Raw genomic sequence first — 27,421 nt, 5'->3', positions numbered from 1 at the left:
ACCAGTCCCCAAAGCATAAGACATGTTCAATTTAGGGAGAGATGGATTAATCTCTCTATCACACACACCTACACACACACACACACACCTCACGTATGGGGCCCCAAGGGAGTCTCAGAGGGAAATACAATAAATAAAAACATGCTGGATAAGCGGCTCCAAATAAATAAATAAATAAGGCATAAATGAGCTTGATTTTTCATGGGTTCCGGAGCCCTCGTTCCCTGGGGGACAAATTAACAGAGACAACCGTGAAAGACTATGGAAAGGGGCCTCTAAAGAGCCTGTGCACCGGGAGTCACCCAAATGGCTTGTGACAGCGGTGCTGCATCTCCATTGGCTCAGGCTGGCACAGGTAATATCACATTGTGCTCTGCTGATTAAACCCGGGAGGGTGTGATGGGGGTTCCAGGGGGCGCCGGCCCCCCAGCTGATGAGGAACGCACTGTATTATGTTCCCCTCTAATTATACGCCGTTCCGGGCTTCGCCAGCGGACTAATCCAAGAGGCCGTGGCGGAGACAGGAGGATAGGGGGGGGGGGACAGGAGCGAACCGGTGCTCTGTTAATGAGGTGAGCAGGAAGAATGAAAAGGTGAGAATCAATCAAGGGAAAAAGAGGAAATGGGTGGCTGGTTGGAGATTGTTCGCTAGAGAGACAAGTTAGGTAATGCATGGCAAGTAGAGTCTGGAGAGATAGGCCACTGTAATTAGACCCTGTTGAATAGAAGTGACAAGAAGAGGGAGATGACAGAGATTCAAAAGTATTGTCACGAGAGCCACTGTCTTCCACCACACCTACATAGATATCCGTGTTTGTATTATGAAATGAAATGTGTGTATCACCTATAATCTTTGTCTCTTTTTAATAAATGTCATGCGTGTGCATAACATGTATAATTTATAACAATACAGGCAATGGCTTTCAAGTTAATACAAGCAGTGGCATACCACAGTTTTATTGACCATCTCATACTATTCTACACATTTTGCAATGAGGCTGAGACACTTAAGCATTCTTTAAGCATATTTCCTGCTATTCTACACATTTTGCCATGGCTTATGTCCTGCCTTGCAGTGGCTGCAGGGCGTGTAGTACACCAGTGAATACAAGGAATGTTTGCAGGATCTGATGTTTTGTATTTTTGTAAATATGCTTCAAAGAAGTTTTAAAATTGGTTTTTAAATGTTTAAAATAGAACTCGGCGAGTCATCTCCGGGAATTGTGTAATTTCTTCTGTCTTTAAACTGGGGCTCATGCCTCAGCTCCAAAATCAAGAGCACACATTTCAAATCCCCCAAAAAACAAAAAAACAGATCTTCCATTTCCCTAAAAGTATTCAATTTCTCCAAAACAGCCCCCCAGGACTGAACTCTAAAGCAGCTCGGCTCAATGACATCACCATTTTTCTGTCATCAAAGAAAACAGGCGAATACTACAGTAAAATATCCATAGTTTTTAATATTATCTCAGATGTGCTCTGTCTAAGTTCCAGTGAACTCCGGAGAGAGGCTCCGTAATGTAATGTACAGGAAAGGCAGAAGAAGTCTGAACAAAAGAAGAGAGAAAAACAAAAGGCTGAACATTTTAGAAAAACGTAGGGGCTCTTATTCGTATAGCTCCTGGAGACCAACGGGGAGAGTGAGGCGAGGCCAGGGTATTCTTAGAGTTGACAGAAGAAGTGTGAGATGTTTATGATTTTCAGAGGGACTGTTTTCCCTCTCAAACGTCTCCTCAGAATCGAGGTGCATGTTCTGAGCATGCTCTGTCTGAGCTCTGCCTCTATGGGCCTGCTTTGGTTAATCTCCTCTGCTTTTCAGACTGACAGCGAGGGAGTTTGGGTTACACCAACAGTCCAAATAACGGCTCGATATTGTCAGAAAAACAGAAAGGCATTGATTCTTTGCTGAATTAGTAACGATCGGTTCACTGTTTCTTTCCTTCTTTTGTTTGGAGTTAATTGCATTTGAGGTTTTACTCGATAAGACTTTGTAAGGCAAGATGTTATAGAAGTCCAAAGGGTTTGTTGTAACTGGATGTACTTAAATAGGATGGATATACACCGAACAAAATAAACGCAACATGCAACAATTTAAATGATTTTACAGTTCATATAAAAGAAATTAGTCAATTTAAATATTTTTTGGGGACCCTAAGCTGTGGATTTCACATGACTGGGAATACATATGCATCTGTTAGTCACAGATACCTTAATAAACAAGGTAGGGGCGTGGATCAAAAAGCCAGTCAGTATCTGGTGTGACCACCATTTGCTTCTTGCAACGCATCTCCTTCGCATTGAGTTGATCAGGCTGTTGAGTGTGGTCTGTGGAGTGTTGTCCCACTCCTCTTCATTGGCGGATATTGGTGGGAACTGGAACACGCTGTGGTAAACGTTGATCCAGAGCATCCCAAACATGCTCAATGGGTGACATGTCTGGTGAGTACGCAGGCCATGGAAGAACTGGGATGATGGCGGCAGATATATGGCATGACAATAGGCTTCAGGATCTTGTCACAGTACCTCTGTGCATTCAAATTGCAATCAATAAAATGCTAATGTGTTTGTTGTCCGCAGTTTATACCTGCCCATACCATAACCCCACCTCCATCATGGGACACTCTGATCACAACGTTGACATCAGCAAACCGCTCGCCCACACCACGCCATAGACATTGTCTGCCATCTGCCAGGTACAGTTGAAACCGGGATTCATCAAGAGCACACATCTCTAGCATGCCAGTGGCCATCGATGGTTAGGAGTTGGACACTGCAGTCAGGTCAAGACCCTGGTGAGGATGACGTGCATGCAGTTGAGCTTCCCTGAGATGGTTTCTGATAGTTTGAGCAGAAATGATTTGGTTATGAAAACCAACAGTTTCTTCAGCCGTCTGGGGCTGGTCTCAGACCATACATTGTTGGTTAAGGGCTTGTAAGTAAACATTGCACAGTAAGGTCTACACCTTCGGCGCATGTGACAAATAACATTTTATTTTATTTGAAGAAGTCGGATTTGGAGGTCCTGGGCTTGCGTGGTTACACATGGTCTGCGGTTGTGACACCGGTTGGACGTACTGCCAAATTCTATAAAACGACATTGCTTATGGTAGAAAAATCAACATGAAATTATCTGGCAACAGCTCTGGTGGAAATTTCTGCAGTCAGCAAGCCAATTGCACGCTCCCTCAAAACTTGAGACATTTGTGACATTGTGTTGTGTGACAAAACTGCACATTTTAGTGGCATTTTATTATTCCCAGCACAAGGTGCACCTGTGTCATGATCATGCTGTTTAATCAGCTTCTTGATATGCCACACCTGTCAGGTGGATGGATTATCTTGGCAAAGGATAAACACTCACAAACAGAGAAATAAGCTTTTTGTGCTTATGAAACATTTCTGGGATCTTTTATTTCAGCTCATGAAACATGGGACCAACACTTTACATGTTGCATTTCTATTTTTGTTCAGTTTAGAAAGTCATGTTTGTTAGCCATGAACCTGTTCGGAACGGAATATAACTGTCTTAATGGGGCTGGACCCTGGGAAGAGTAGATCCTTAATAAATATAGAATTCAATGGTTAAACATCCTTCATAACCTTCCAACGTCTCCACAGTTGCTTAGCACAGAATGTATGTTATATCTGCGTGGGAGTAAACTTAATACATGAGTTAATAATGTACGATGATTCTGTAAATATTTGGTTGGATCAGATATGGGCAACAATATAACGAGTGATGATGATTCATTATCTTTCCATCATGCTATCTAATCATAAAATAATTTGTCTTCTTGGAAGTGTCATGTAAAGACACAAATCCATGAGAACAAAGCTCAACTTGTGATGAAAAGATCTATTTGGACTAGAAAGGATTGGAGAAGTGGTCACCAACCGTTTGATCGGATTCTAAGTTGATCACCAAACATTTCAGTAAAAAACCCAACGATAAAGCCTTGTGTTCCTATTTTTTTATTTGATTTGTTTTGCGCCGTTGCCGGTAGGTGCACCATGATTCAGCAGGCATAGTGCCGGGATATCTGAAGGTAGAACTCTGCCTACCCGACATGCCCAGAGAGCAAATCAAGTGCGCCTATAGGTCTACCGCTGACCAATCAGATAGCTCAGATCACTGTGGCTGCACAGTTTCCTCGAGCCATAGACTGTAAAAAGCCTCACACACACAGCAAAGTTGCTACTCTGAGATTGGTACTCTGAGATTTCAAAACTTTCAAAACCCAAAAAATACAGCATAGAGCTGCTGTTTTTATGAGGAAGTTCATGTTTATTCAGCACTGTCAAAACTCAAAACTTTGTTCAACACTTTTGTCATAAATGCGCGTTTTCCCTACTTCCACTCATGCTACAACCAGCACTGCAGCTGCAATGAATGAGTACAATGTTAGAAAAGTGTTACGATAAGCTTGTGTTGTTATTATTAGCGGCTTGTGTCGTTTTTTAATAAGGAGGAATATTTCACTTTCTCTGGTCATAGGAATAACATGAATTTGTGTATGAGGCAAAAATAATGCAGTGTGACTTGAGTTTCGCCAATCAGCTGGAAGACTGTGTCCCCTTTTCTCGGTGGAGGGAGAGAGAGCGAAGGTCGATGAGTCGGGTGAGAGGCAGCCTCACCGCTGCTCCTTCTCTCCCCTCAAACTGACCATCAGTCCAGTAATAAATCAATCAAAAATATAGAAACCAATTATTATGCTTTACTCAGCTGTGGCTCACAAGTAATACAACAAATGATCTACTACCAGTGTGATCATATACCTCATTTGAAATATAATTCCAAAATGGTCTGAGAACAACATTGTCAGGGTAATTCAAGCATAGCCAATATGCAGTGACAATGTTTGGGTCCTATAGCCCACTGCACAAACCTCATTGCTACAGTACTGTTTTTAATTGGGTAATGTTGCATAGGCTTACGTTATTTAAGTCATGTTAAAAAAAATCTGAGTGGTAGATCTAGGCTTGCATTTTGACTTAGAAAGTGATCTTCACTCAGAAAAGGTTGGTGACCGCTAGATTAGAGGAAGAGTTATCCATCTCCAAACTTAAAGGGCGGCTGAACTTCCTGATTTGGCCTTGTTTTTCGGCTTGGTCATTAAGAAATGCAGCGGACATGACAATCGAATAAATGTTTGACTCCAATCGATGCCGCATAGGCAGGCTGTATTCAAAACTAAGAAGTTGGTTTTCAGGGGCAGACGCTTTTTAAAACACGGCCATCTCTTACATTGCCTTCATCTCTACCCCGGACTTCTGCCTGTGTCTACCTACAGTAACCCCGATTACCCCGGTTCTTAAATGTGACAAATAAAGCAGTTGTGCAAAAGGCGCAGTTTCCTGGCAGCTGCTGTGTTGTCCACTCAGGGGGGAGAGTGCTCTCAGGGGCCCGGAGCAGGGCCATTCCCTGTTTGGACTTCCTCCCTCCTTCCTTCCTTGGCTTCTCACCTGGGCGGGACAGTGGACAAGGAGGATAGGAGCAAGGGGTCCGACAGAGGAAAAACAGAGGTGGGCTGGGATTTAGGTTGCGTTGGTGACCATACTACAGCAACAAAAACAATTAGACCAGTTCTAATATTACATAGCTTGAAAGCCCTGTAGTTAAGATGAAAACAATGACCATAGCGCAATCCCAAATACTGGGGCTTCTCTGAAAACTGGAATAGCTTTTTTGAAAACCCACAGCTAGACACAGTTTATTACATTCAATATAAATCTCCAAGGACAAGACATAATGACACACATAATGAAAGAGCCTTGCTGAAAGATGAGGGGAGATAAGTGCTGGTAAAAACAGAGTGTAGTAAACAAGCGTCTGCTTGAGCCTCTCCAGTGCTTCAAGGCTGAGTGTCCTGGCTGGCCCGGTGGTTGGTTCGATCTGGTTCCAGCCAAGCCATCCCTCTATCGTCTCAAGGCCTGGGCACAGCCGGCTACATATGCTGCACCCAGACACACATGTACTGTAGGGAGCTATTGCCATGGGAACCAGCCCCTTTAGAACTACTTCCCCTCTCAGGGGAATAATAGACACCAATATCTCTATTTTCCTCTCTCCAAGGGCTAAGCTCTCGTCTCTCCCTTCTCTTTCTCTCACTGCCTGTAAGGTCTTCTCTCTAATTTCCTCCCAGTCTCTGTCTTTCAGGTCTGCATTTTGCATTTGCTTTGTTTGACAGTCGTTATCTTGATAAAGTATGTATAATCTCTTCACTCTGGGTTTTATACAATACCCTGAACTCAACGCATTTCTAAATCTATCATGCATAAACATTGCAATGGATGAGTCCGATCATGGCTAAAGTGAATGGCACACAGCAAGAATGGAAATAACATTGCGAAAGAGGAAAATCTGGTTAATAATATTATATTTTCCAAAACATAGGCACAGAGATTTCAAGGAATGACTCATTGTTTTCATGCAAACTTGCTGGAGGCGGGCCATTTTATTTATTACAACCAACTGAAGAAAAGTTTTGCTTTTCAGATACAGTATCGACAAGTCCTTGAACATTACTTGATCAATACTGCTGCAGTTCTTGACCACCCAGTCAATTTTCCTTCGAGAAAAGCAGTATCAAAGGGAAGTTTTCTTCCTCGCTTAGCGACTACAAAACAAGTGAATACTGCATACCACCATGTTTTCCTTCCAGCAAAGGGATTTCTCTTAATATCCATTCTAAGTACTTTCAGGCTATGCCAAAGGCTTGAATAAATTGGTCTCTTCAAAAGCCCATCACTAAAGAAAGAAAAAGGTACAATCTTTGCCACAGATCATGTACCGAAGCATTTCAAAGGACATAGATGTGATGCTTATGCAAGAGTATAATCCATTTAGACTGTCATCGCTGTCAGGAGAAGTGCAAAGAATTACCCGTCATCTTTCAGCAAGTAATCAGGCTAAGCTGTTTACCCAAAAGGCCTAAAATACGGTGGGTAGGTACTTGTAAGGAGGCAAATAGGGATAAATAGAGTATGTGTGGAATTGTGTGTGTGTGTAGAGTCTTTCAATATGGAAATATTATTTCAGTAATTCTCAGTTTTGGTTCTTGTTTAAAATATGTTTTATTGGAAGACAAAACTATGTTCAAGTACTATCCCAGCAAGCACAGTGAATCTGGGACAATTCCGGCTGAGAGTCGGGGCACTCGGTTGAGAGTCAGACATGGCCGACGTCATGTGGCCCGAGTCTGGGCCGCCTTCGGCAGTATTACTTGTGGCTAGGATGTGGGTTTGAGCTCGGGCCGATTCCGGTGTGAGTTTTCTGGCCCAAATGTATTACTTGGGCCTCAGACTGATTCCAGTGAGAGTTATCTGGCCCATATATATTACTTGAAGCTTGGGCCGATTGGGGGCTACTCTCTGGCAGATGATTACACAGGCTGCTTTATATAATTAACATTTAATTATTGATATTTCCATATTTTCTCATTGTGTCTGTGATCAAAAAATACAATGAACAATTAAATGAAATTCTTTAAGAGTCCTAGTAGTATTTGAGTATTTTGATACTTTTTGCAAGGCAATTGATAAGCATTAAAATCTTTGTGGATGGAGCCTCCTGAGCGGCGCTGCAGTCTAAGACACTGCACCGCAGTGCAAACTGCGCTGCTACAGATGCTGGTTCGAGACCTGTGCCGGCTGCAACAGGGAGACCCATGAGGCGACGCACAATTGAGTTAGGGGAGGGTTTGGCCGGCCAGGATGTCCTTGTCCCATCGCGCTGTAGCGACTCCTGTGGTGGGCCAGGCACAGGCACGCTGAAACACAATTTTTTCGTGGATGGGTGGGTATAATTTGTATGTATAAAATGTATAATAGTAATATTTAAAATTACTAAATCGGTTAATTTTGTATACATGTATTTAAATTAGCATCAGGCCGCTTCTGGGGAGATTCTGGTAAGATGCTGGCAAAGTTGGCTGAATTCCGTTAAACGGAAACGGTTTAAAATCAAGCAAGACTTTCCAATTCTATTCAAGCCAATTAAATTCAAATTCAACTCAGGACCAGATCAATCTCTACACCCTGGTCCAATATCAGACATGTGGGAACTGGATTAAAATGGAAGTTTGAACGTAAACGCAGCTGGACGACAGAAGTCAATGTTCCGAAAATCTGTGAACATGATCAACTTTATGAAACACACAATAGTGAGTTCCTACTATGTAGGCCTTATAGATTATATCAGGCGAGTATTCAATTTAACACCGTAATTATGTCATGAAACTGTTTCTGCTCCGGCTCCCTCGCTTCACCTTTTGTCCCATCTATTATTCTCTGTTTCAAATGAGGCCTACAGCATGGAGCAGATACCACAATGACTTTCCCATTCAGGGCTGGCCAGTTATATTTGGGTTGTGGCGAGTCTGTGATGCAGTCATTTGGGGGTTCCTGGTGAAAAGTGCTTCCCTGTGTGTGTGTGTGTGTGTGTGTGTGTGTGTGTGTGTGTGTGTGTGTGTGTGTGTGTGTGTGTGTGTGTGTGTGTGTGTGTGTGTGTGTGTGTGTGTGTGTGTGTGTGTGTGTGTGTGTGTGTGTGTGTGCGCGTGCGCGTGCGTGTGTGTGTGTGTGTGCTAGCTCGTGACCCAGCAACAATATAGGGTTAACAGCCCAGCCCTCACAACCAACCAGCTGGAACTGATTAACAGTTCACTCAAACTCTCTCTCTTCCTCACTCACTCCCTTAACGCTCTCTCTCATTCCTTCTCACTCTTCCTGTCTGTGTGCATTCCTCTCTCATGCCCTCTTCTCCTTTCTCCCAACCTCTTATCCCTTCTCACATCCTTCAACTCGTTCGCTCTACTTTGTCCCTCCCTCGCTCTTGCTTTCTCTCACACTGGCAAACACACTCACACTCTCTCTCTCTCTCTGCAGTAGAGCCTAAGGTTTAATACTGTATGTCAAGCACATCTTGAAATGCCATCAGGGTTCAGTGATTGGAGCTAGGTAGACATTTTTGGCATTCTCACCCCTCTGGTACCACACTTCTAGTTCTCTGCTGCCAATGACTGGAACGAATTGCAAGAATCACTGAAGCTGGAATCTTATATCTCCCTCACTAACTTTAAGCATCAGCTGTCAGAGCAGCTTACCAATCATTGCACCTGTACACAGCCCATCTGTAAATAGCCCACCCACCTACCTCATCCCCATACTGTTATTATTTTTTGCTCCTTTGCACCCCAGTATCTCTTCTTGCACATTCATCTTCTGCACATCTATCACTCTAGTGTTAATGCTAAATTGCAATTATTTTGCCACTATGGCCTATTTAATGCCTTATCTCCCTAATCTTACTACATTTGCACCCACTGTATAATGATTTTTAGATTGTGTTATTGACTGTACATTTGTTTTACTCCATGTGTAACTCTGTGTTGTTTGTGTTGCACTGCTTTGCTTTATCTTGGCCAGGTCGCAGTAGTAAATGAGAACTTGTTCTCAACTAGCCTACCTGGTTAAATAAAGGTGAACTAAAAAAATAAAAATACATTTAAAAAAAAGAATGTGACTTCAAACCAACCAGCTCATTGATCAACACGATTACTGCTCTGAGCATAAGAAAGTGTTTATGTGTGTATGCGCGCGCACGTTTGTGTGCATGCGTGGGTGTGTATGGGAGGAGTGTGGTTGGTGATCAGGAGTTTCTTGTAAGACATTGCACACAAGCCAAACTTGTGGCTTGCGGCATCCCTTGACTGATGCATTCATCCTCATTAATCTGCCTCTGAACGGTTGTTATGCTATAAGCAACCAGAACACTAAGTTGTCTGTGACTTCTGTCCAAAGAGATGTACAGTCTGTCTTTATCAGTGTCTTTTCCTGTAGGTTACATATTTATTTTCTCAAGCCTTGAGAAATAACGATGTAGACTAGTGGTAAACACATCTAAGTTAAAGTAGAAAGAAAAGGGAGTTACCTGATCAGAAGCTGTTGACTACAGGAGTTGGAAAGTTTACTGTTGAGATCAAGAGAAAGCCACTGGAACGGCTCCCCGAACAAACACACACATTCTACTGACAGGAGAACACCACCGCGCAACAGTCCACGCTCAGCTCCTCTGCGATTCTTCACTCAGGTCCTGCAGATACAGCTCGAACAGAGGCTTTCGGGTCAAAGAGGGGAAAAAGACAGCAAGAAGACTAAAATCTGGATGGGATCAGTAGCTCTGCCAGCTTGTTCGATCCTCGCCAGAGGCTCACTAGCTAACGGTGCGCAGCAAACACTTTGATCGCGTGCGTTTAGGTCATGCTCAAAGTATGCCTCGGCTATGTTCTGCAAGCTCAGGGAAACCACATCCTGTCACATATCTACCTCCTCTATCTCTCTCTCTCTCTGACCCAACCTCTGTTCGGCGCAGCCCCTCCACCCCTCTATCTTTCCCTCTCCCTCTCTTTCACTCACTCAAGGCTTCTCCGGGAGACGCACCAGTTCCAGTCGACTGACTGAAGAATCCATCTGAGGATGAGGCTGGAGGAAAGAGGGAGGGCGAGAGGGAAGGGTGGGGGGATGCCAGAGAGAGAGAAGGCGAAATGAGGAGAGGTGAGGAAACAAGAAAGGGTGTACAAGGAGTAAAAGTGGAGAAAGAGCTGGGGAGACAGAAGGATGGAAAATAAAAATGCTAATTTCAAGGAGAGATATGATGTATTATACATACTAGTGTATTCCTTGAGAATTTGGTGGGGTTGACTATGGGTAGGGTACAGGGTGTGAGAATGTTTTGGTGGGTAAGTTGTTGTGTCAGCACTTCTGTGGTGACTATACATATTTAATATGATCCTGTCGAGGCCCCCTATAGCTGCATATTCATTATTCACACCAGGCTGTGAGAGGGACCACTGCTCTGGAGACAGTTGTCTGACACAGAAACCAGGGATTTTGACAGAAGCGAACATTGAAGCAAAACAACAGGGGAAAGCGATTGCAACGTAACATGGAAGATATTCTTTATGCAGGTGCAGTGGTGGAAAACAGGTTTTAAATATACTTAAGTATCAAAATGAAATGTAATTGCTAAAATATCCTTAAGTATCAAAAGGAAAAGTATAAATCATTTCAAATTCCTTATATTAAGCAAACCAAGATGGCACAATGTGTATTTAAATTTAGGGATAGCCAGATACTCAACAACGCTCAATTTGCAAACAAAGCATTTGTGTTCAGTGAGTCCGCCAGATCAGTGGCAGTAGATATGACCAGGGGTGTGAATTTGACAATTGTCCTGTCCTGCTAAGCATTCAAAATGTAACTTTTAGGTGTCAGGGAAAAATTACATACTTTTACTCCACTCCTAAAGAAAATTAAAAGTTGTCCAAAATATAAATAGTAAAGTACAGATACCCCAAAAAACAACTTAAAGTAGTACTTTAAAGCATTTCTTCTTAAGTATTTTACACCACTGTGCAGGTGGATGGGACAGATCATTTATGGGACGTCAGCGTTGGGTCTGCTGTGTACATGTGGGGCTCTTGCATCATTGAGGATACTATTCTCTCATGGAGCAGCAAAAACATTGCTGGACAGTTCAGATGTTGCCACCAGAATTGGCAACACACTGTTGTCTGAGTAATTCAGATGGAACCAATGCTCATCTGTTAACGAATGAGAGAGTCTGTCTTTTGATGGCGGCAAATCGTCCGAAAATAGTTCACTTGAGTTGTACTTTTGACGGAAAATGATGTACGTCATATACGATTCCATCCGTTTTCGTGCGTCTCAGTGTGTCTCTGACTTAATTGCTGAAACGAAGGACCAGAGGCAATGCCTTGAGAAAGATGCCATTGCCCTGGAGAAGTCAGTAGACAAGGGGAGTTTACATGGAAGGCAGAAATCACAAGGAATCTCAGTTTATCGCAAGTGAGTCATCACATTTTAGCTAACAAATTGGCTGAGAAGCATTCCTTTGTCCATCTAGATGACAAATCGGAGTGCAAATAAAATTGAGTTTGGCATTCAAGATTCTGCTTTAAAACGTCCTTTGCGTTCCTCATTGGAAATGTTATCAATAAACATATGCATTTCCCTTGCGCTGCATGCTGTGCAGATGATAGCCTCATGATGCTCTTGGTCATAAGAAGCTTATGAACATGTTAGAACTCTCTGAATTGTTGTTAAAAATGGCTTGTGTCAACTTTAATCATGGCCTGACATTTGAAAATCACATGAAAAGCATATCCATGACAGCAGACTTCCATCCCAAGGAACATTTCTAGAAATACACTACATACATTTCAGCCTTTCTGGACAAAAAAAAGTATCATACAACATCATAGTTATGCTTAGAACATTGTATGAGCTTCTGAAAGCATTATCTGGAAAGCCACTCTGCAATTGAAAGAATCCTGGCCTCAGCCCATTTCCTTGAACAATAGGGCAGTTGTATGCTCAAAACAGGGCACTTTCATCCAAGGGCATACACCTCTTCCAGTGGTGTTGGGCCTCAGTCAGAAGGCAACCATTTCCTCGGGTCACAAATTAATGATGCATCTCTGTTGAAAGCTTGAGATTCTCTCTTCTACTACACAACAGGATCCCTATTAGAGTTCAAACATACCCCCTGAAAGCAAGAATAGGAACTGCCAACACACATTTAGTTCTGGGCTACACACATCCAATTTAATATGGCATATTTAGCATTGGAGTACATTTTACAGGCAAAGGTGACATTGGATGAAAAACTGTTCCAGGAGTACTACTCTGCACTTGGAGAAGATTTCAAATATCATGTAACACGCAGCACTGATGGTAAAGGATGGGTAGCTGTTTTCCCACTTGTTATAAGTTACAACTGAAATCAAAAGCAGCCAGTCTGCCAGAATAGAATAGCTCCTTTGCTGAAGCGTGAAGAACAGTAATGATCTTCCACAGTGTAGTTGCCACCATGTTTAGTCGCGGGTAATCAGTTTATAATCTGTCAAAAATAATAATGTTGAAAATAAAAGACATTTACATGATGTCATCAGTGATTGCCTGGGTGGTGTTATTAGGTTTATACTTGACTGTAACCCTAAGATGACCATAAAGGAATGCACCACTGGTATTACTGACATTTTCCCACTGACACAAGCTCAGAAACCATTCAAATGGGATAGCAGCACCTAGCTTTAGCCGTAGCTTTGTGCATGCTGGTGTTTCATACTCAAAATAAGCCTAAAGAAATTGCTTAGATGGAACTTTGTGTCATTGTAGCATAACTGTAAACACTGCCAAATCTTGAGAAATTGAGTTGAGATTTAAAAAACATGACCAAATACATTTCCAGATTCAAATGTGAAATTTTCAAATAATTGAGCTAACTTATGTGCTGAAATGTAACAGTTTATTTGGTAGATTTTACACAGATAAACATAATGATGAGAACTGCAAAGAAACATTTGGAACATATTGTAAATTTAACTTGGGTTTATTGACTGACAGTACTTTAACAAAAACAAAGGAATTCACAGGAATTCACTTTTTCTTGCACAATACAGGTTCAGTGGACCCACTTATTGTATGGGATGCCTTTAAATATTCATCCCAAAAAAAACAAAAATGTTATTGGTCAATGGAGAAAAGACTTACAACAGAAATAGAACATCTAACATTACACATTAATGGTATTGGTAAATGTACTACAGAAGCACTGAATAATCTAGACACAAAATAAGTTTGAGGGACTTAATTAGGAAAAATCAGGCTTCACTTATCTTAAAAAAACGGAACAAACTGGATGGAGAATGACAAAAAATGCCTCAACCTTCAATATATAAATGCAACAAAAGCATTACCTACAGAACTACTTCTCACCAAAGGAGATTTTGAATGAGGAAGTAAAATATTGTAAATAAATGTTCAATTGTCAAGTTCCTCCAACCTCACTTCACGATGAGTTGTGATATCCTTCTACCAATTTAAAAAAACTATGTGACAAAAAACAATATTCTTGTTACAATTATCTAATTACACAAAATTAATTATCGATGGCAATTGATTCCTTTCAGATGGGGAAAGCCCTAGCCTGGACATTCCAATAGAGATATAAACATTTTATAAACTACTGAAAGATCCATTACTATCATGTTTTAAATTACTTGAATATAAATGGAAAACTGTCAGACACACAAAAAGAGGGACCGATCTCTCTCCTACTGAAGCAGGAATCAGGGAATTGGAGGCCCCTCACCCTTCAATGTTGCAACACAAATATATTGGCAAAATGTATTGCTCAGAATTTAAAAAGAATCATCAGACGGGATTCTTTAAAAAATATTTGAAAAAGTATTGAAAATTTAAGAAAATGCTGGGAAACCAGGTGTAATCTTTATAGAAAAATTTGAGAAAGCTTTTGATACAGTAAGTCCAGAATTTATTAAGTGCCTGTATTTTTTTTACTTGAGAAACTCTTATATGCAGGGTAAATGTCTTGTACAACAATCCTTTATGTAAAACTAAGTTATTTCTCTGAGAAATTTGAATTGTCAAGAGGAGTAAAACAAGGAAGTCCTCTGTCACCATTCTTATTTATTATGGTTATTGAAATGTTAGCTCTAAAAATCGTAGGTAATAATAACATTAAGGGGCTCCAAATGAATGGATTAGAGACTACGCAATTAAATGTTAAGCCATTAAACCTCTCAAAACCCCCATTATGCCGAAATGATATCTAAATCCAAACTGGTTTTCCTAGTAGGCTACTCAGGCTATGTCTACACAGACAGCCCAATTCTAATATATATTTCTTGCAATAATTTGTCTTTTGACCTATCACATTGAACTTTTCCCACCAGATCTTTTTCAGAGCTGATCTGATTGGTCAAAATACCAATTAGTGAAAAAAGATCAGAATTGGGCTGCCTGTGTAAACGTAGCCTAATGTAACAGTATAACTTTAGACCGTCCCCTCGCCCATACCCTCTGCACACATCAACAACTGACACCCACGAAGCATCATTACCCATCGCTCCACAAAAGCCGCGGAACTACTACTTCAAGGTCTCAGAGCAAGTGACGTCACCTATTAAAACGCTATTTAGCGCGAACACCGCTAACTAGCTAGCAATTTCACATCCGTTACACTAAGAGAGGCACAACCAATGTTCAAAAGGGGGCCTTTTCACCATAATACAGATTAAAACCCACCATGTCTGTCACGTCTGCCCCCCCCCCGGGCGCTTGAGGGCGCCAGGCTGCCCTGCATCACTCACTCCTTCCCTCACTCCTTCCCTCGTCACATGCATCAGCGTTATTGGACTCACCTGGACTCACTCATCATCTGTTTATTTCCTCCCCTATATTTGTCAGTTACCTTGCTCTGCTCCCTACTGCTGCATTAATTGTTGTTTTTTTGTCTGTGTTCCCTGTTTGCTGATGCTGTTACTGTCTCGTTCCATGTCTGTTCTATATTAAGCGTTTTATTCCCCGTACCTGCTTCGTCTCTCTAGCGTCATCCGATGTTACCATTTCAGGTGGCTTGACAATGGAACCCTATTTAAAGTGTCCTTTTTTTAAATGATGTCATACAGAGTTGGTTACAATTCTAATTTCATCCTCCAGAAGAGGCAGAACAAATATTACAGTTTAACTCCAATATACTGATAGAGCAAAGACCCATTTATTTGGAAAAATTGTATATGGAAGGTATCATTATGAATGATATTGTAAATAATGATGGTAAAATTGTCACAATCACAATTAACAAAAGTGTATGGAAATGTACAGTATGTTCAATACAAAAGTATAATAACTCATCACATCTCTGCCACAAAAATGGAAGAGGCAATTACCTAAAAGAGAAAGGAATGAATTGGTTTGTCTGCCTTCAATGAAAAACCATGCATGACTTAAATTGAATAGTATAAAATGTAAAATGTATCAGTTTCACAATTGTAGAGTACTGGGAAAGATGGCTAAGCACGTGGACATTTGAGGGTTGGAATTAGAGTGTACAGTATATGTGAGTCAAAATAGCTTTAAGTAACAGTAGAAGATTACTACATTCAGGGAAGGGAGGGTATGATGAAAAAGAGGGCAAAAAATAAACATTTGGATGTACACTCCCCTCCATATGTATTTCGATAGTGAACCATATTTTAATATTTTCATTTGTTTAACATTTGGCTCTACACTCCAGCATATTGGATTTAAAGTAAACATCTATGAAAATATCCTCAAATACAATGTGCATTCTGCATGAAAAGAAATCTGTTTTACCGTATATGAGGTAAATATCACTTTATGCATACCCCCCCCCCCTCATTTGAAGTCAAGTACTGTATTTGGACAAATTCCTTTAGTGTATTAAAATAGCTGCCAGAGTCTCCCATCTGTACTGAGCCACCAGAGCCACCCGTCTGTCCTGAGCCACCAGAGCCGCCCGTCTTTCCTGAGCTGCCAGAGCCGACCGTCTGTCCTCAGCTGCCAGAGCCGTTCGTCTGTCCTGAGCTGCCAGATTCTCCAGTCTGTCCTGAGCTGCCAGAGTCTCCAGTCTGTCCTGAGCCACCAGAGCCGCCCGTCTGTCCTGAGCCGCCAGAGCTGCCTGTCAGCCAGGAGCTGCCAGAGCCGCCAGTCAGTCAGGAGCTGCCGGAGCCGTCCGTCAGTCAGGAGCTGCCAGATCCGCCCGTCTGTCCTGAGCTGCCAGAGCTGTCTGTCTGCCCTGAGCTGCCAGAGTCTCCCATCTGTCCTGAGCTGCCAGAGTCTCCCATCTGTCCTGAGCCACCAGAGCCACCCGTCTGTCCTGAGCCGCCAGAGCCGCCCGTCAGCCAGGAGCTGCCGGAGCCGTCCGTCAGCCAGGAGCTGCCGGATCCGTCCGTCAGTCAGGAGCTGCCGGAGCAGTTCGTCAGCCAGGAGCTGCCGGAGGCCGTCCGTCATTCAGGAGCTGCCAGAGCCGTCCGTCTGCCAGGAGCTGCCGGAATCGCCTTTCACTCCGGAGCTGCTGGAGTTTCCCGTCCGTCCGGTGCTTCCAGAATCTCCAATCCATTCGGGACCCAGGGCTAGGGTCCCCAGTCCGAGGTCGGCGGCGAGGGTCTAAAGAGGCCACGGAGGCAGGTGAAGAGGCGGACAAAAATTATGGTAGAGTGAGGTCCACGTCCCGCGCAAGGGCTGCCACCGCGGACAGACGCCCACCCAGACCCTCCCTTCAGGTTTTGCGGCCGGAGTCCACACCTTTGGGGGGACGGGTACTGTCACGTTCTGACCTTCGGTCCTTTGTTTTGTCTTTGTTTTAGTATGGTCAGGGCGTGAGTTGGGGTGGGCAGTTCCTTTTTCTATAATTTGGGATGTATGTGTTTGGCCTGGTATGGTTCTCAATCAGAGGCAGCTGTCAATCGTTGTCCCTGATTGAGAACCATACTTAGGTAGCCTGGTTTCACTTTTGAGTTGTGGGTGATTGTTTCCTGTGTCAGTGTTTGTTCCACACGGGACTGTTTCGTTTGTTTTGTTTATTCACGTTGTTATTTTGTATTTTAGTGTAAATATACAAGATGAACACTTACCACGCTGCGCATTGGTCCTCTGATCCTTCGTACTACTCCTCTTCGTCAGAAAGGAGACACCCTGTTCTGTTGCCTCATGAAACATTTGATCCAAAATCCAAAATGCAGAGCCACATTTTACATTTCTGCTTCACTGTCCAAATACACACAGAGGAGAGTGTAGCTGCCTAAACCTTTTAACAAGTGAGAATGCCCTCTAGTGTTTATTACTGAAGGTACAGCTTCACTTGGCTCAAATATTCAAGAGACACTGGACAAATGGAACTGTACAGTCTGAGGATTGTTCATTATCTATAGGTCATACAACTGAGTGTGTGTGTGTGGGGGGGGGGTTACATATTATTTAAAAGGGGCAATCAGGGATTGGTACATCCATTTTAGGACATTTCAATTAATATACTGTATAGCCATTGAGTCTTGAAGAATATAACTTTCAAAATGGATTGTGATTTTATTTAAACTTTCTTACCACATCAGGACCAAAACTATAACAATTTCCAGAATCTGAAAATGACCCAGTTCTTCCATGGCCTGCATACTCACCATACATGCCACCCATTGAGCATGTTTGGGGTGCTCTGGATCGATGCGTACGGCAGCGTGTTCTAGTTCCCGCCAATATCCAGCAACTTCGCACAGCCATTGAAGAGGAGTGGGACAACAATCAACACGCCACAATCAACAGCCTGATCAACTCAAAGCAAAGGAGATGTCGTGATGCACGAGGCAAATGGTTGTCACAACAGATACTGACTGGTTCTGATCCACGCTCCTACTTTAAAAAATAAACAAATCTATGATCAACAGATGCATATCTGTATTCCCAGTCATCTGAAATCCATGGACTAGGATCTAATGAATGTATTTCAATTGACTGATTTTCTAATAACTGTAACTCAGTAAAATATCTGAATTTGTTGCATTTATACTTTTATTCAGTATTTTTAGGTCAGACAGCATACATTAGTGTTTGCTGCATCCCAAAAATGTATAGTGTGTAGAGAGGAACACCCAGTTAAATATCCAAACATATGTAACGGCTCTCTTCTGTGGCTCAGTTGGTAGAGCATGGCGCTTGTAACGCCAGGGTAGTGGGTTCGATTCCCGGGACCACCCATACGTAGAATGTATGCACACATGACTGTAAGTCGCTTTGGATAAAAGCGTCAGCTAAATGGCATATATTATTATATTATTATTATATTCTTCTATCTCCTCCTCTGATGAAGAGGTAGAACAAGGATCGGACCAAAATGCAGCGTGATGGTGATTCATGATATTTTAATGAAGGAAAAACTAAACATACAGAAACTACAAAAATAACTAAATGAAATAACGAAAACCGAAACAGCCCTATCTGGTGCAAACACAAAGACAGGAACAATCACTCACGAAACACTCACAGAATATGGCTGCCTAAATTTGGCTCCCAATCAGAGACAACGATAATCACCTGACTCTGATTGAGAACCGCCTCAGGCAGCCATAGACTACGTAGACGCCCCACAAAAACCCAAGACAAAAAACACACCACAATAACCCATGTCACACCCTGGCCTGACCAAATAAAGAAAGAAAACACAAAATACTAAGACCAAGGCGTGACAACATAAGTGTTCTTGACAGAGATGAATGATGGTAAAGGTGATATGACATCGAAAGACATGACGTGGATGTTTTGTTTCGACATATTCTCTCATTGCATTTTAAGTGTTTTGCAGACAAAAAAAATGTATGAGGTTAACATGTTTTGTTCTAGCCTCTAACCTTCTCACTGACCATTATTCACTAAAAGGAAACCATGGGATTATCAGGATTCATTTAGAATATCCAGCAACTTCGTACAGCCATTGAAGAGGAGTGGGACAACAATCAACACGCCACAATCAACAGCCTGATCAACTCAAAGCAAAGGAGATGTCGTGATGCACGAGGCAAATGGTTGTCACAACAGATACTGACTGGTTCTGATCCATGCTCCTACTTTTTATTCAAGGAATCTATGACCAACAGATGCATATCTGTATTCCCAGTCATGTGAAATCCATGGATTAGGGTCTAATGAATGTATTTCAATTGACTGATTTCCTTATATGAACTGTACCTCAATAAAATCTCTGAATGTGTTGCATTTATACTTCTACTCAGTATTTTTAGGTCAGACATCTTCAAATAATATTTTTGCAGGAATCTCCTTGCGAATGATTTTGCCGAACATTGTATCACTGCTGGGCTGGGCAACCTGAGCCTTTGCTATCTCATCCACCATTGTATTTGCTGCCTCCCAAAAGTGTATAGTGTGTAGAGAGGAACACCCAGTTAAATATACAAACATAAGTGTTGTTGACAGGTGAATGATGGTAAAGGTGACGTGGGTGTTTGGCTTCAGCATAATCTCTCATTGCATTTGAAGTGTTTTGCAGATTAAAAAACATTTCTGCTTCACTGTCCAAATACATACAGAGGAGAGTGAAGCTGCCTCATCCTTTAAATAAGTGAGAATGCCCTCTAGTGTTTATTACTGAAGGTACAGCTTCACATGGTTCAAATATTCAAGAGACACTGGACAAATGGAACTGTACAGTCTGAGGATAGTTCAATATCTATAGGTCATACAACTGTGTGTGTGTGTGTGTGTGTGGGGGGTCAGGGATTATGTTTGAGGATCTTAATCAGGAAAGATCAGGCTTCATTTATCTAAAAAAAAACTGAACAAACTGGATGGAGAACGACAAAAAATGCCTCAACCTTCAATATATACACGTAACAAAAAAATTACAGACAAAATACTTCTCACCGAAGGAGATTTTGAATGAGGAAGTAAAATGTTGTAAATAAATGTTCTATTGTCAACTTCCTCCAACATCACTTCACGATGAGTTATATCCTTCTTGCAATCTTTAAAAAAACTATGTGACAAAAAACAGGATTCTTGTGAAGGTCTTATTACACAAAATTAATTATCGATGGCAATTGATTCCTTTCAGATGGGGAAAAGCCCTAGCCTGGACATTCCAATAGAGATATAAACATTTTATAAACTACTGAAAGATCCATTACTATCATGTTTTAAATGACTTGAATATAAATGGAAAACTGTCAGACACACAAAAAGAGGGACCGATCTCTCTCCTACTGAAGCAGGAATCAGGGGGGAGGCAGTACAAAGTACAACATTTGTGATTGTAGGCAATGTAGCATTCCACCATTCACATGCAATCACAAACTGTTTTGCAGCCCATCCAAGAATGGTTTCCTTTTCCTCCCCACCTACTCACCTTTTTTATTGCCTGGAGGTGGAAAGTGGATGATCATCGGCCACATGACCAAATGTCCCTCCTGGATGTAATGGATGCTGGGTGCAGCTACTTCTTAGCTGAAGACTGCCAGGGGTGGATAAGGCATGCCAAGCATTTCTATCCAAGCTGCATAGCGAGAGACGACATAAGATGTGATGTGGACGAGAACATGTGGCCAAATGCTGAAGATCATATAGATTAGAACAGGACTGTGCATTTTTGTGTTTTTTTCCCCTCTGTGCCTTTTGTACTGTAATTGTGTTTTATTTTTACACATTTGGAACCAAAGGCCACGTATGTTGTGTTTTGTTATTGATCACTGGCAGCAATTTCATGTTGCTAATAAAGATTTTACTGCAGCAATTATGTCACTTCATATTTTTTTCTACTCTACGTTCTATAAAGTAAAGATGACTCATTCACTTTTAGATAGTATGTTGCCAAAAATGCACACATTCTACACTCAACCAAAAAATGTAGTGGTTTACAGTAAAAGGAAACTGAATTATGAAACACTATGGATTTCGTATTGTCTATTGTATGCAGGTAGAACTGAAACATGAAAAGTAATGCAGTTTTGTGTAATGCCATCAACTTTTAGTATTTTTGAAAGTCGCTGTGCTATGATTTCCTATATGTTCCTCTTGGATAGAAAACGTGTAAGTGTTTTGACAATGATTAGATATTGAGTTGGGTTTGCCGTGTTGTGATAGAGTTAGTGTAAGTAGAGAATTTTTTTTGTATTTTGAAATGTAGAGTTTGTGTTTAAGGAACAAAATGTGGTTTTGAGCAGAAAATGTACTATTTGGCTAATTGTGTGATGTTGCTGTTTTAAGACTTTTAGAAAAGGTATCTTACGTATGAGTAAATGCTTGTTAGCAATTGTAAAATAATTTTAAACATTATTTAAAAGGGGCAATCAGGGATTGGTACATCCATTTTAGGACATTTCAATTAATATAATGTATAGCCATTGAGTTTTGAAGAATATAACTTACAAATTGTGATTTTATTTCAACTGTCTTACCACATCAGGACCAAAAATATAACATTTTCCAGAATCTGAAAATGACCCAGTTCTTCCATGGCCTGCATACTCACGAGACATGTCACCCATTGAGCATGTTTGGGATGCTCTGGATCGATGCGTACGGCAGCGTGTTCTAGTTCCCGCCAATGTCCAGCAACTTCGCACAGCCATTGAAGAGGAGTGGGACAACAATCGACAGGCCACAATCGACAGCCTGATCAACTCAATGCTAAGGAGATGTCGTGCTGCATGAGGCAAATGGTTGTCACAACAGATACTGACTGGTTCTGATCCATGCCCCTACTTTAAAATAAAAAAGGAATCTATGACCAACAGATGCATATCTGTATTCCCAGTCATCTGAAATCCATAGATTAGGGTCTAATGAATGTATTTCAATTGACTGATTTCCTTATATGAACTGTACCTCAATAAAATCTCTGAATTTGTTGCATTTATACTTTTATTCAGTATTTTTAGGTCAGACAGCATACATTGTATTTGCTGCATCCCAAAAACGTATAGTGTGTAGAGAGGAACACCCAGTTAAAAATACAAACATAAGTGTTGTTGACAGGTGAATGATGGTAAAGGTGACGTGGGTGTTTGGTTTCAGCATATTCTCTCATTTCATTTTAAGTGGTTTGCAGATTTAAAAAATGTAAGAGGTTAGCATGTTTTGTTCTAGCCTCTAACCTTCTTACTGACCATTATTCACTAAAAGGAAACCATGGCATTATCAGGATTTATTTAGAAGTGTGCAGGGACGAGATGAAGTGCTTTCATTTCTAAACTGTAAAACAGATTTGCATGAAAATAGCCACAAGACCCTGTTCTGTTGCCTCATGAGACATTTGATCTAAAATCCAAAATGCAGAGCCACATCTTACATTTCTGCTTCACTGTCCAAATACACACAGAGGAGAGTGTAGCTGCCTAAACCTTTTAACAAGTGAGAATGCCCTCTAGTGTTTATTACTGAAGGTACAGCTTCACTTGGCTCAAATATTCAAGAGACACTGGACAAATGGAACTGTACAGTCTGAGGATAGTTCAATATCTATAGGTCATACAACTGTGTGTGTGTGTGTGTGGGGGGTCAGGGATTATGTTTGAGGATCTTAATCAGGAAAGATCAGGCTTCATTTATCTAAAAAAATGAACATACTGAATGGAGAACGACAAAAATGCCTCAACCTTCAATATATAAACCTACCAAAAAAATGACAGACAAAAATACTTCTCACCAAAGGAGATTTTGAATGAGGAAGTGAAATGTTGTAAATAAATGTTCTATTGTCAACTTCCTCCAACCTCACTTCACGATGAGTTATATCCTTCTTGCAATCTTTTAAAAAACTATGTGACAAAAAACAGGATTCTTGTGAAGGTCTAATTAAACAAAATTAATTATCGATGGCAATTGATTCCTTTCAGATGGGGAAAGCCCTAGCCTGGACATTCCAATGGAGATATAAACATTTTATAAACTACTGAAAGATCCATTACTATCATGTTTTAAATTCTTTGTATATAAATGGCAAACTGTCAGACACACAAAAAGAGGGACCGATCTCTCTCCTACTGAAGCAGGAATCAGGGGGAGGCAGTACAAAGTACAACATTTGTGATTGCATGAGGCGATGTAGCATTCCACCATTCACATGCAATCACAAACTGTTTTGCAGCCCATCCAAGAATGGTTTCCTTTTCCTCCCCACCTACTCACCTTTTTTATTGCCTGGAGGTGGAAAGTGGATGATCATCGGCCACATGACCAAATGTCCCTCCTGGATGTAATGGATGCTGGGTGCAGCTACTTCTTAGCTGAAGACTGCCAGGGGTGGATAAGGCATGCCAAGCATTTCTATCCAAGCTGCATAGCGAGAGACGACATAAGATGTGATGTGGACGAGAACATGTGGCCAAATGCTGAAGATCATATAGATTAGAACAGGACTGTGCATTTTTGTGTTTTTTCCCCTCTGTGCCTTTTGTACTGTAATTGTGTTTTATTTTAACACATTTGGAACCAAAGGCCACGTATGTTGTGTTTTGTTATTGATCACTGGCAGCAATTTCATGTTGCTAATAAAGATTTTACTGCAGCAATTATGTCACTTCATATTTTTTTCTACTCTACGTTCTATAAAGTAAAGATGACTCATTCACTTTTAGATAGTATGTTGCCAAAAATGCACACATTCTACACTCAACCAAAAAATGTAGTGGTTTACAGTAAAAGGAAACTGAATTATGAAACACTATGGATTTCGTATTGTCTATTGTATGCAGGTAGAACTGAAACATGAAAAGTAATGCAGTTTTGTGTAATGCCATCAACTTTTAGTATTTTTGAAAGTCGCTGTGCTATGATTTCCTATATGTTCCTCTTGGATAGAAAACGTGTAAGTGTTTTGACAATGATTAGATATTGAGTTGGGTTTGCCGTGTTGTGATAGAGTTAGTGTAAGTAGAGAAAGTTTTTTTGTATTTTGAAATGTAGAGTTTGTGTTTAAGGAACAAAATGTGGTTTTGAGCAGAAAATGTACTATTTGGCTAATTGTGTGATGTTGCTGTTTTAAGACTTTTAGAAAAGGTATCTTACGTATGAGTAAATGCTTGTTAGCAATTGTAATAAAAAATTAAACATTATTTAAAAGGGGCAATCAGGGATTGGTACATCCATTTTAGGACATTTCAATTAATATAATGTATAGCCATTGAGTTTTGAAGAATATAACTTACAAATTGTGATTTTATTTCAACTGTCTTACCACATCAGGACCAAAAATATAACATTTTCCAGAATCTGAAAATGACCCAGTTCTTCCATGGCCTGCATACTCACAAGACATGTCACCCATTGAGCATGTTTGGGATGCTCTGGATCGATGCGTACGGCAGCGTGTTCTTGTTCCCGCCAATATCCAGCAACTTCGCACAGCCATTGAAGAGGAGTGGGACAACAATCGACAGGCCACATTCAACAGCCTGATCAACTCAATGCTAAGGAGATGTCGTGCTGCATGAGGCAAATGGTTGTCACAACAGATACTGACTGGTTCTGATCCATGCCCCTACTTTAAAAAAAAAGGAATCTATGACCAACAGATGCATATCTGTATTCCCAGTCATGTGAAATCCATAGATTAGGGTTGAATGAATGTATTTCAATTGACTGATTTCCTTATATGAACTGTACCTCAGTAAAATCTCTGAATGTGTTGCATTTATACTTTAATTCAGTATTTTTAGGTCAGACATCTTCAAATAATATTTTTGCAGGAATCTCTTTGCGAATGATTTTGCTGAAGATTGTATCACTGCCGGGCTGGGCAACCTGAGCCTTTGCTATCTCATCCACCATTGTATTTGCTGCCTCCCAAAAATGTATAGTGTGTAGAGAGGAACACCCAGTTAAATATACAAACATAAGTGTTGTTGACAGGTGAATGATGGTAAAGGTGACGTGGGTGTTTGGTTTCAGCATAATCTCTCATTGCATTTGAAGTGTTTTGCAGATTAAAAAACATTTCTGCTTCACTGTCCAAATACATACAGAGGAGAGTGAAGCTGCCTCATCCTTTAAATAAGTGAGAATGCCCTCTAGTGTTTATTACTGAAGGTATAACTTCACATGGCTCAAATATTCAAGAGACACTGGACAAATGGAACTGTACAGTCTGAGGATAGTTCAATATCTATAGGTCATACAACTGTGTGTGTGTGTGTGTGTGTTGGGGGGGGGGGCATTTCAATTAATACACTGTATAGCCATTGAGTCTTGAAGAATATAACTTTCAAAATGGATTGTGATTTCATTTCAACTGTCTTACCACATCAGGACCAAAAATATAACAATTTCCAGAAGCTGAAAATGACCCAGTTCTTCCATGGCCTGCATTCTCACCAGACATGTCAACATTTGAGCATATTTGGGATGCTCTGAATCGACACATAGGACAGCATGTTCTAGTTCCCGCCAATATCCAGCAACTTCGCACAGCCATTGAAGAGGATTTGGACAACATTCCACAGGCCACAATCAACAGCCTGATCAACTCAATGCGAAGGAGATGTCGTACTACATGAGGAAAATGATGGTCACAACAGATACTGACTGGTTCTGATCCACGCCCCTACGTTTAAAATAAAAAAGGAATCTATGACCAACAGATGCATATCTGTATTCCCAGTCATGTGAAATCCATAAACTCGTGCCTAATGAATTTCTTTCAATTGACTGATTTCCCTATATGAACTGTTACTCAGTAAAATCTTTGTAATTGTTGAATGTTGCATTTGTGCTTTATTTGGTATTTTTAGGTCAGAGAGCATGTATTGTATTTGCTGCACCCAGAAATGTATAGTATGTAGAGAGCAACACCCAGTTAAATATACAAACATCTCAAGCGTTCTTGACAGGTTAATGATGGTAAAGGTGATATGACATTGAAAGACATGACCTGGGTGCTTGGTTTCAGCATATTCTCTCATTGCATTTTAAGTGTGTTGCAGATTTTTTTTAAATATTATTCTCATAAATGTACCTACCCACTTTCTATGTGCCCTCTGGACATACTGTATTTCAGCCTTTTAGGGATAGAGGGAATCGATTTGGAAAAAACGAATTACACCTTGACTATGACAGACATTTGTTTATTAGCAATGATTCACAGTCAATTCAGTGATTTATTGGTTTATTAATCAAAGTTAACGAGATCTTGATATAAAGTCAAGTCATTAGCATAATCCAATAATCTTATTGAGGGTGGCAGGTAGCCTAGTGGTTAGAGCATTAGGCCAGTAACTGAAAGGTTTCTGGATTGAGTCCCCGAGTTGATAAGGTAAAAATCTGTCGTCCTGAGCAAGGCAGTTAACCCACTGTTCCCTGGGTGCCGTGGATGTTGATTAAGGCAGCCTCCACACTTCTCCGATGCAGAGGGGTTGATTTAAATGCGGAAGGCATTCAGTTGTGCAACTGACTAGGTATCCACTTTATTTGTTAGGGACCTTTCTGAACACCCAAAGTCACCTTGCATCATGATAAGGTGTACAAAATGATTTCCAATTGTATTATGTCAGTTGCCAACAAGTCATGCATTCCATTTTTAAAGAAATGCCTCTGACCTCAGAGCAGATAGTTATTATTCAAAGGATAAATCCTTCTTTGTTAACTGAATTTATACAACAGGATTTGGTCATACACACTAAACAGTCATTATTGTGGCCCAGACACAATAGCTAGACAGACCCCACAGGCAAAGTCTTCAAAGGCTAATTAATCTGACTGGCAAAAGTGCAAGCTAGAACAAACTCAAGGAAGACTATTTGCCATTGTGAGGTCCCTAATTGGTGTATCATTCCAAACAAAGGAATGCATCCACTCATATGCAGTCAACGCCATCCATAATTGTTATTTTATTTACACTAGTATTTACAGAGCGCTTCTCCTTTCTTTGTGGAGGGCTGCAGAGTGGAGAAACTACACCCCATGCGCTTACAAATTCATATTTACCTCTGTCAGCTTCTCAATACTGGTTTCTGGATGCATTGTTGTTCTGCATCTATTGTGTAATATTGATAGCCTCTGCATCATTAGTAGTGAA

The 27,421-nt window shown here is 40.9% G+C and overlaps 1 protein-coding gene across 2 annotated transcripts in view; it reads right to left on the bottom strand.

The window, feature by feature from the left end:
* Positions 1-10,379, bottom strand: part of LOC118364392 (raftlin-like) — a 79,902-nt gene extending 69,523 nt beyond the window's left edge. For both annotated transcript variants that reach the window (XM_035745895.2, XM_035745896.2), the window contains exon 1: positions 9,929-10,379. The gene's annotated coding sequence lies outside the window, so the exon portion shown is untranslated. The remainder of the gene's footprint in view (positions 1-9,928) is intronic.
* Positions 10,380-27,421: the final 17,042 nt, after the last annotated feature.

Source organism: Oncorhynchus keta, chromosome 31 (genome assembly GCF_023373465.1).
Source record: "Oncorhynchus keta strain PuntledgeMale-10-30-2019 chromosome 31, Oket_V2, whole genome shotgun sequence".
In the NCBI taxonomy this organism is placed as follows: domain Eukaryota; kingdom Metazoa; phylum Chordata; class Actinopteri; order Salmoniformes; family Salmonidae; genus Oncorhynchus; species Oncorhynchus keta.
The sequence above is the reverse complement of the archived record's forward strand: the minus strand, read 5'-3'. Positions and strand labels throughout refer to the sequence as shown.